This window comes from Denticeps clupeoides, chromosome 4 (genome assembly GCF_900700375.1).
Source record: "Denticeps clupeoides chromosome 4, fDenClu1.1, whole genome shotgun sequence".
Lineage (NCBI taxonomy): Eukaryota > Metazoa > Chordata > Actinopteri > Clupeiformes > Denticipitidae > Denticeps > Denticeps clupeoides.
In genome coordinates, this window is record NC_041710.1 from 21,127,362 (window position 1) to 21,139,116 (window position 11,755).

The following is an 11,755-nucleotide window of genomic DNA, read 5'->3' on the forward strand; positions in this document are numbered from 1 at the left end:
CATTCTAGAAAAGCATAAATGAGAGATCTGTGAAATGAGCGGATGTTGTTTTCTTTCATTAATGATATTTCATAGAATTCACAGAATATGTTCCTCACAGGCCTCAGATGTTTTAAGCACATTCCCTTTTCAAGTAATGTTTGAAATTCTTTATCGCTGTCTGGCCCACTCATATGCATATTGCTTTTTGTCATAGGCTTGCTCTCTCTTTATTTCCCTTTGTCCTCCCATCTCTCTTTTTCCTGTTTATGTCCCTTCACCTTCCCACTACCTGTGGGCGGCTCTGGATTTGCTTTGTTTCAAAGGGAAACCCCTACTGTGTCCTTGAAGTGAGGTGGAGATTATTTTTCAGGAGGAAAATCCATAAAGTTGCACCCACCCCCCATCACATTCCCCTGCTCACCAGTGTGTTTTTATATGTGTAACCGTCTACTAAGCATATAAAAATGCAAAAATGCAGTTTCATTTTTCATTTTCTTACTTGTCCTGCAAAAAAAGAAAAAAATCAGGTTTTGTGACATTTTTTTGCTTAATGTCCAACACCAGCTGGGTCCATGCATCCGGTCCTCAGTCCAGTTCCAATCCTCTCCAAGTTAGTGTTGAGTCACCGTTCACATTTACATTTACAGTATTTATCAGACGGCCTTATCCAGAGCGACTTACTATCAGTAGTTACAGGGACGGTCAACCCTGGAGACACTCAGGGTTAAGTGTCTTGCTCAGGGACACAATGGTAGTAAGTGGGATTTGAACCTGGGTCTTCTGGTTCATAGGCGAGTGTGTTACCCACAAGGGTACTACCACCCACCCTTGGTTCACGCTATCACTGGTTCCAAATATAATCCTTTTTTTTTTCATCTTGCGAATCAGCTCCTTAAACTCTATGGGAGTGGTAATAGTGGTATGAATATGTTCTGATGTATCATATCAAAGCGGATTCCTTGGTGTGTTGTTGAACTTTTTGCTCAACATGTCTTTTCATCTTGGTCTTTGAAAACGTGGTGCAATAGACAGTCAGAGTGAACTGCTTTTTATGTGATTCCTTGTGATTTGAATTCCGTGGCTGAACTGATTTACAGTATAAATGGGCTTTATGTAATACCTTTATTTAAAACATATTTCATTTGGGCTCCACCTTGAGTATTCCAAATTGTCAGAATGAACATTTGGATGTCTTCTGCAGCATTTTCTGCTTAGTACCATGCATGGACGCAGTGCAGAATGTTCCACTGGCTGAAATCCGTGTGGTAGCCGTGAGCTGCATTAGGCCAGACTGATCTTGTTTTAAACGGTGGGAATATGGCTCCCTGCTGGCCAGTATTTGCTCCCTGTAACCTGGAAGACAGTGTGCTGACGGGTGAGCTGGAGACGGGGATGGGCACCGGGGGAACAACTTTATCCAGTGGCCTCCTCACAGCTGCCCAGCCACAGAGCCTGAAAATGCCATTTTACAGCCTGTCTGTGCTGAATTCATTGTCCTGATCAGACAAGTTGGTTTTACACAGAAGGATGCAATGGATGGATAGACAGATGTTAAACTGAAAGAAAATAAGTTGAAGTGAACACTCATTATACTCTTTCACATTAGAGCTGTCATAAACTCTTTGGTCTAAAAAGTTTGAAGTCGAAGTTAGACAGTAAGTAGTGAAACGAAACAACATTTCTCCGGAACCTGGTGCTACGTGTAACATTTAAACAAAGTTACACACTGACATAAAGTGCACGCGTGCCACACAGACAAATTGTGCTCCATAAAGTGAAAACAGCGGACACAGGCAGTGCAATAGTAACATTTAACAAAAAACATGTAGACAACAATGAGACAGACAGCTCTAAACTAGTGAAATGAATAATAAATGTGCAAAGTAAAAACTGTGCAAATACTGCTGTGCAAAATGGACCAGTGCAAAATAAGGTAATATTACTCAATATAACAATATATGAGAAGGGACATTAATTGATAATGAAATTAGATAAAAACGATTAGACTTTAGTTGGAGAGTTCATAATATAAAGCATTTAAAGCATTCACAGCAACAGCTAGGTGGATAATATTTAGAATTTTGAACTGCAGCACCCCATATCCCAAACAGTTTAATAGCTGTACCAGCACATTCTCCATTTTACAGAACCATGAATCCCCTGCTCCCGCTCCGCCTCCACTTTTTAAGGATATGACACAGAGCGGAGCGTTATGGCCCCCTCGAGTCGCTGCTCTGGGACTTAAGGGACTCTGGAATGGTTCGGTTGAGTCTGATATCTGGCGTCAGTGGTGACCAGCCCTCAGTCGGGTCACCCCGCCTTTCCCTTCCAGACCTCTCCTGGGTCCTGTTAGACATTTCACCGCTACTAAAATGCGTACTTTTTTCACCAGACGTTATGTCTTCACTAATAGAGGATGTCCTTAATTGGCCAGTCAAGCTTTGGAAAGTAGAGGGTGAAGGGGGACGTTGGGGTTTTATACCCATAATGTAGCTTCATAATAGGATCATTCTGGTTTAAATTTACCCAGTCTTGTTGGATATGTTATATGGTTAGAGTTGCACTGTGCTTGGGAATACGAGGCATGTATTGCTCTACATTATTGCACTGATTGCAATTGTATAAAGAAATGCAGGTTGAAAATGAACTGAAAATGTAAGGGACTAGTGTCACAGATTATGATTTTTCTTGATTTTTATAGGCTTGGTTATCTAAGTGGTACACAGTGCCCATGTGACTAATTCTAGTCTGGCTACGATTCTTCTAGACTCTCAACCAGACCCAGCCTGCACTTAGTGTAGAAGCCAGCCAGCCAGCCAGCCAGCATGTTTTGGCTATGCTTGAATCAATCTTTTTCTTTTGGATTGGTTCTGTTAAAGCTTTCAGGAAAAAAAATATTATCCAGTTTGACCCCAACCCAATCGGTGCCCTTTTTGGTTTAACATTTATGGAATATTTTGCACTTTTACCAACGGAAATCTCTGTGGTTATAACCTTCACTTCTATTCTAGCAAGACTCCTAATCCTTTTAAATTGGAAGCAACCTTTTTCCCAATGGATCAAAGAAGCCATGCGTTTTTTAATGGTACAACAAGTTCTATGCATGCTTAAAGGGCCCTCTCAAACATGAAATGAAGGCCTTTTCGTTTCTCTACAAGTACCCTTTGATAGAGACTGGAACAGAGACTGTAGAAAAGTTATTATTGAACAGTGAGCCTCTTTTGTTTCTCCTCTTTGATTGAGGAGGTTAAAGACTAGGGCAGGCTCATAGGCATGGGTGTTTCAATTTGTTAACACGTGATTTGTTAAGTACATCATTGTACTTTGGAAGAAGATGTCTCACAATGAATCATAAATGTCCTGCATTTTCTACACCTGTGGACATAAAAAGTTTTAAAAATCAATACACGTAAAAAAAAAAGTGAGTTTGAGGGCTAAGCTTCAGTGTTTGAACTCCTCGTGTGCGAGCTGGGATTTCTTTCATTGAACATTCGCAGCAAATGAATTGTCCCTGAAAACCACACAATGCACAGGCGCCGCTGAATTATACTGATTGAATACTTCTCTGAAACGACTACTTCCGAGATCAATTTACACATCACGCTGGGTATTGATCAAGCAATTTGCAGGCAAGCGTTTCAGGAGAAAGCGTTTCAATTAACTGTACGATGCAGCAAGGGCAAAGCCAAGGGACCCTTTGCTCACCTCGGGCCAAGTAGACAAATGCATTTTTTTTCTCACTCAGATTCACAAGGAAACGGAAGGAAGACAAGAAACTATGAACTTTTTTTTTTTTTTTATCCTTCTCTTGACTGAGGCTTCCTCGGTGGGCTTTGATTTTAAATGTCACTCCGCTGTGAGAGATTACTACAGTATTTTACAGCACCTCACAAACAAGATCAATCAGCCAATCAGCCGGAGTATTCTTTTTTGTGGTCAGATGAAAAGGGTAATGACTCAGAATCATTGTCTCTACTCACACACAGCCTCGCTTTTCATGCCACACAGCCACTACTGTACAGCATGGGTCCGAGAAGGATCTGGATGGTGAAGTAATCATGGAAGGAGCCTGAAATCTCTGAGATTTTTTTTTTAATGCTTGGGGAATGAAGTTCATGCTAATGTTGTCCAATGAACAGGGAGAACCTTAGGGTGTTAAGAAGGGGTGGAATCTCAAACTCAGGCTGATATGGAATGGTTCCTCGTGCACGGTGGCTGGCACCGGTTCCCGTGGCGTCGTGTAATGAGGGCATCTCCGGGTGCTATTACAGCAGGGCGGTGTTGGAGACAGTCGCGAACACGTTGCACTCCCCGCTGCATGTTCATGTGTTATTCTCTCAGATTACTGCCTCGCTACTCTGGGCTACGGCTCTGCCTTCGGAAAATCGCGGCCTATTTTCACAAACAAGTTTTTTGCCATAAAGCAGAACACGTGACTGCCGGATTTTTGGTTGCTCTATTTGTTGATTTCTCTGGAACAATAAAATCTGAGACATGTTGGTTGCATCCCGTCGAAGGAATGTTGGACGCCTGCTTCTGATGGCCTTGGCAGAGCAGCAACAGCATTAAACTGTATTTGAAATCAAACAATTGGAGGGAGAAGGTGAATTCAGCACCGGTGGAGTTTCGTTCGGTGATTTGCACAGACACTTGCTGTAAGGCACCGAAACGGCTATAAAAAAACGGCATCAAATTGCATTAAAGCACTTGGCTTCTGCGAACCCATCTGAAGCTGATGCTTCCATTATCATCGTCCCTGCTTCTGTCAAAGGCATTGATGCTGGCAAGATCCTTTTCTCTTTTTAAAATTAATTAATGAATTACTTTTTTTTTTCTCCATCAAAGATCTTCATATTCCTCAAAATCTTTTAAATTAAGGCTGGAAGCTCATTTAAAAAACGAAACTGATGGATTTTGCAGTGATTTAATCACAGTTAATTCTAGTGAACTAAATCTAGGTGTGTTAACTGCATTCGTAAATTTCTGCATGTTACATATCTGTAAATGAATCACAATAATTAGCATGCTCGGTGAGACTGCCCTAATGTAAACGCATGCTCCTGTAAACGTGCTTCTGCAGGGCGCTGGAACTCTCATTGATCGGCCTGTGCTTGTTTGGCCGATTGATCTCTGGCTCTGAATGGTATCAATAGTGCATGTGAGCTGTTATATTTATCCGCACAAAAAGCCAGGATGCTGCAGCGCTCGGTCTGCCCCATGAAGGGCTGTGCCGGTGGCGTTCACCCGGTGAACACGGTTTCTTCCCCCACCGGTGCGCTGCTCCGCTGCGCTGATGGTGGTGACCTGCGGTTGAACTCCTTGTGTAACTCCTAACATTTACCCCTGAAATTCCAGCCGCGCTGTTTGTACAAAGTGCCCACCGAGTGTCATGTTTCAGCCAGACTGAGTGTCTGTCATTTAATTATTCATTTTTTCAGAGGAAAGGGTTGGTGTTCGATTTAATATTTACTGAAGTGAAAAGCGGAGAAGACATTTCGGAGAAAAAAAGTTTTCTTTTTAATGTTTTATTTCAAAATAAGATTTGCAATATTTTTTTTTTTACTGACTATTTTTATATATTTTACTGACTATTCCTCTCGGTAAAATATGACATGTTAAATAGTTCATGTTGAGCAGTTTCCGCAGTATGCCAGATTTTCGGGATGAATGAACTTCCTTTGTCCGAGAAGTCTGTTTTCGATTAGAACTCTCTTTTTTCAACTTTGGGAATGGTTTCAAAAAAATGACATATTACCCCAAATTACAGGCCTCGTTATTTTGATAACCTTCCTTAAATACCAATGTGGAATTTCTTCTTGGCTTCGCTTTGTGCCAGGTGATAAGTTCTCAAAACAAATCATCCTGCTTTAAGTGCCGGCTGAAAAATTAGCTGAGAGGACGGGGTCTGGCCGGTGGCCGAATCTGAGAAAACACCTTTTCCATCTGAATCTAATTTCAAGAGCAGTGCAGAACTACAGGAGAATAGTAATAGAAAATAACAACAATAACACATATGCATGATATGTTTGAGTTGACGGCGGTAACGTTTCTACCATCTGGGCAGAGCCGGGCCCGCTGACTTCATCCCGGCCATTTTGGAGTGAAGCTCACTGTGTAAAATTGCATCTGGAAAGGGATTTTTTATGTATCTCTCTGCGTAATATGACAGGCCGTTTTCTCTGCCATCATTATGCACCCCCCCCGCCCATCGCAACGGAGGAAAAGTTGGTTGAGGGGGGAAATTAGATTGCATCTCTTGTTCTTCCTCTCGCTCGCTCAGAGTTCCCCTTCCTCCTTGCAGCTCTTTTTTTGAGGGGCTAAATACCTGATTATCTCACTCTCTGGTGCACGGAGGGGGAAAAGCAGCTGGATTGTAATCAATCCTTTTAAAAAGTGCGGTGTGCACAAGGCTCCTCTCCGTCAGGATAAATGTGACACGTGGGCCGGCACCGCCGTCCCCTGATGAATAGCTGAGGGTTTAATGATTACAGGAATTGTCATCGACGGATCATCAGTCTCAATTTATTTCAAATCAATGTCAAGAGTTTGTGGTGCAGAACACCGTGTGTGTGTGTGTTTTTGTGTGTGTTTTTCTGCGTGGTGCCCAAGTTCCAAAAGGAGCATTACAGTCGGGTCATGTATCATACGTGTTTGTGTGGAGGCAAAGTAACGATGGCGGACCACGAGACCTGCGTAGATATGAGCATGTCAGTGGCTGAAGTACTTCTTTCTCTTCTCCAAAGCCAGCCACACACACACACACACACACACACACACACACTGCAATACATTCATCTTAGTTGTAGTTCCAGGAACTCACACAAACATTTCATTAGACCCATTAGAGAGGGGTGGGGTGGGGGTTGTTACAGAGAGAAAAATGCACAGGTAGACCCTCATGTGTGAGAGAGGACTGGCGAGGACTCTAGACTCTCCATTATTCGTCCGCTCCCTCGCTTTGGTGCGCCTTGTCAGGGGTTTTCTTCCTGGACATCAGGTTTGCCCCCCCCCCACGCACTTATTAGGTGACCTGAAATGTCCCTGTGTGGTGTGGGCCGAGGGGCAGGGGTCTTGCCGTTTCTCCTCAGTGGGGAGGTGCTTTTTGCAGGACGCGATGTCCAAATGTTTGCAGAATCTGCCGGTTATGACTACATTTATCTGGTCACAAGCTGCGTATTTGTTGCCGTAAGAGCAGAGATTACCTCCACTGCTTTCTTTTCATGGTGCATTGGAGTGTCAAATGAAACATTTTTGCTAAATGAATTATGACACACAGGGTATTTTAAGTCTGCTAATTATGAGTGTGGGCTTAATAACAGTTCAGGCATATTCAGGAAAACAATACGGAGGCATGTGATTTCACACACACGCCTACAAATTAGAAACATAATGACATTTAAAAACCATAATGCCATTTTGATATTTTGTTCAATATTTAACATAATACTTTAAATCTGACCTTTAATTTCATAAAGAAAAACAAATTCATTATCAGTAAGGGATTGTTGATACAGTGTGTTCCAAGAACCTTTTTACCTTTCATAAGAGAGCTGTTTGAATGCTGTACCACCATCTGGTCCTGACAGGGCTTGACGCAACTGTTAGAACTGGAGTTCTAATTGATTTCTGCAATGAAGGGCTTCATTTGTTAATGTAGCTCAAGTGTGGCTCAAAAACACACATTCAAGTGCATCAACAATTTGCTAAAAGGTGTCAGTTTGAATAGTGAAATTAAGCAGAATTTTTAGTGATATTCAGAAACCTCGAATGACTGAAGAACACTGCCACCCTCATGAAAATTTCAAGGTAATCAAAGCTTAAAATAAGACAAAAGTTGCAACAGACAGACAAGAAGCACAAACAATACCTTTGAGCGCAGACACCCGGGTTAATGTAGTCTTCGACGCCATCGAATTATCTCAACGAAAATGGGCCAATTGACCCCATTAATTTTCTCCTCGACAATTATCCCAGGGGTTCCTGCAAGCCAGCCAAACAATAAATCACAATTAAGCCCGAGTCAACTGTGTTCATTAGACTTCATAATGCAGGAATTTCTGCAAAGCGCACTGGGAGCCGTGGACATTGTCGGAAGGGCCTGGGTCAGGGGGAAGTGTTTGGGGATGCAGTAGTTTCAGCAGCGTTGATGTTTCAGAGTCGACCGGTCTTCCAAGTTATGATCCCTCTAATTGTAATTGTACAGGACACAACACGTGGCCAGGCGGTAGATCGGCAACTTTTAAATGAACACAGAAACAATCATCTAATTTGATGCTCAGGATGTCAAAACACTTTTTAAAATATTTTTTATAGTCCTGTAATTCCATGTCAGCTTAGAAAATTGTTTAATTGGTTTATTTTACTCTCATTTGGAATTATATTTCCAATTTGTGGCATATATATTTTATGTAATATAAATCGAATTATTGTATATAATATTAATGATAATAGTGTCCTATGGAAAAATTGCTTATTAATTAAAATTAGAATTAACACTTTGATAATTTAATTTGTTTACAAATACAATGTTAAAAATATTATTTCACTTAATGAAGGAGAATATATGTCTTTTATTGTGCCATGACAGATTTCAAATATTAAACATATTCACTCATGTATTACTTAGTGATCAGCACTCAAGAAAACACAGCATGAGAGTACCGTCTGTTTGCATTTAATAATTTTGATTCGTCTGTCGTTCCATCCGGATCTAATTTTACGTCCAATGCCCCTGATGTCTGTTTTATGGGTGACAGCAGACAGGCTGCTGTCTCCTCTCACATGCTGTAAATCTGAAAGGAATGTTCTTTCATTCATATGTGGCAGCATTTAAACATTTGGTGGTAGATTCTGCTGAGAATTATTTTAATGTAGTTAGGATTATAATCAACTTCTGTTTAATTGTATTACAAATTCTGTTCATCAAATGAAAATACATTTTCTTAACAATGGGGCTGCTTTAAAAAGACATATTTTATATATCTTTCAATCATCAACATTATTTTAGTTTTTGTACATTATTATTTAAATTGTTTATTTAAAAATATTTTTCATAATTATTTTTCGCAGTTGTTGTTCTAATAATTTAATGTCAGTCCTAATGTGATTGAAGGCAAAGGCAAATGAGCATACAGCTGAGTATCCAGCCCTGTCTCACCCACCCACTCAAACTCTTCACCCCGCCCCACCCCGCCCCACCCCACCTCACCCCAGCATCCAGTCATAATTCCAACCTCAACCTTTTCGACACAAAGCTGCGTGGCTTGTTTTTTTTTTTTTTTTTTTTGCTGCAGCAGGGGAACGTGGTGGAGAACCCTGGCGCCTGCTTGTTGAGAGCATTGCAGGGAGAAAAGAGTGCAGGAGGAGGGCCCACCTCAATCAAGGGTGGCATTCATAATTCAGGAGCGGAGGTCAAAAACTCTGCTGCATAATTGAGGAGAAGCGAAAGCTGGAGAGGCAGCTCAGTAGCACTCTGTAGCTATAAAACTGGCCGAGACGCTCTCACAGGAGCGCCTGTGTGTGTGTCATGCTTTAACTCTCATCCACTTTTAAAATGAACCTTCACGTCACATTAAAGGGCTTTTTCGTACCCCTCATTCTGCAGCACCGTTGTTAAAACCGCCTCCCCTTTCTATATTTTTGTACGGATAGCGGTGGCGATACGAATATTGGCAAAGCTGCATTATGCAGTAGGCAAAAACTGCAATACTGGAAGGAATGTTGATCATTACTTTTTCTTATATTTGATTGCTTGAGTGTTCCCGGTATCCTCGGTGGACATGAAGTCATCTGAACAGTAGGAATCCCCGAACTTCTGCGAACTTCTCCAAAACTTTAAATAAGGTTTTCTTTTCTTTTTTTTTTGTAAACATGTTTTACCATTCATCTGCACAGTGTGTTATCAGTGAGTGAGTTCTCCATCCTCTGCCGTAACTCTTCCATATTTTGGAATAATTTAGAACCATGGAAGTGTGAGCCAACGGGTTCCAGAGATGTCACTCATCTTAGTTCTGCCACTCAAATACTGAAAAGTCTTAAGCCCCTGATGTCACATCTGGCGGCTCCTGAGGAAGGAGGATTTTTACGAGCGAGGAGGAGCGTACACACCAAATTGTGCTTTGCGCCAGCCCGTCTGGGTGAGGCACCTCAATAGAAGGGTCTACTGGATGAGTGCACTGTTTTTGCTCCTCAACTGCAAAACTGATTCATTTTACAGGTTATTCTTACCCTGAATGACATTTAAAACCCATACGGACCTGGCATATTTCATGTTATGTTGTGTCAAGTCTTATTTTCTTGTGTAATGTATTTTATATTGGCTTTCTTTGCCTTGGATATTGTTTTTGATGTGAATGACTGAATAAGGGGGTCCCTTAAAATTCAATTCTCGCTTCCTCGCCTTCTGACACCTTTCTTAGCTAATAAATTATAAATCCACCTCTGGGACTTTATAGCACATGCAGAGCTGCGCCACACCTGCAAACAGACCTTTCCTCTCTCCGCAGCGCTTCTGAAGTAAAGTGCGAGAGGAGGAGGGGGATATTTGGGAATAGTTGCGACTAGAGGAGAACTTTGTAATTGTGCAGAAGGAGACGGAATGACAGCTCGAGCTCCCGTGCTCTCACTAAAAAAAGTTTTGAAATTCTCTCATACTGGAGATGTTGTCGCGACAAGGGGGCAGTATGTAAATGTGAGTGTGTGTGTTTGTGTGTGCAGGGGAGTGGAGGGACGCGTCAGTGTGTGCTGGCGCGTGACTGCAGGCAAGCCACTCGTCGAGCTGACATCTCCCCATGGCCCCGCACTCCAACTCTGGGCCCCCAGCTACGCATATTTATACACATATTAAAACCAGGGCCGGCAGAGAAAAAATATATAATCCACAAAAGGGTTAACGTTGGCTGCCAGGCCCCTGTGGGGCGGGCCAGTGTCCTGCTTGTCTTTAAATGTCCACAAAAAAAATCAGGCTGTCAGGAGCTCTGCCCTGCCCAACTTCTGTAAAATCTCCTTCCTCCAAAGTCTCACTGTGTGTTGTATAGGTGCCTCATGAAGATGCACGTCCATCTTTAAAAACCTCTCAATGAGCAGATAATCTTTATTGTTGATAGAAAGTTATTGCACAATTGGGGGAAAAAACTTGAAATTAAATACTTTGCAATCCCAATGCTTTAAAATGTCCAATAGCTCTGTAATCATCCTCATGACCATGTTGATACCAGCATCTGCATCTGGCACGCACCCTCTCGGCCCTCAGAAATAATCTACTCAGTCGCGGCACGGGGATCAGGGTCCCGGCGATTCTGTTTACCTTACCGAAAGCCCGCTTAACTCAAGTGGGACATGAGCAGGGCAGAAGGAAGCGAGGAGAGACAGTAGACAGGCTGGGAAGGAGAGAATGGGAGGGACCTGTCATTATGGCTCAAATCTGTTTTTGCTCCTCTTGGCTCTACAACTTTCTAAGAAGCATCTAAAGCCTAAATGGGGTCAGGGGGAGGTTAAAAAGCGCCACATGAGCGCAGTCATAAATATTTGAACTGCTGACTTGAAAAGGCCTGCAGTGTTGAGGGGTGGGTTGTCTGGAGACTCTCCCCTGGGTGGCAGGCACAGTTTGCCCTGAGCTGCTCCGGGCGCTGGCCTCTGAGGCTGGAGGAAATGGATCCTCCCACACCGGCCCCCTCCTCGATGCGGCCAGGCCCGTCCACTCCCATCTGCATCAGACCTATTAACTTATTCACCGGCTGCTCTTTGTTTGACTTGAATCTGGGCGCTGCTGGTT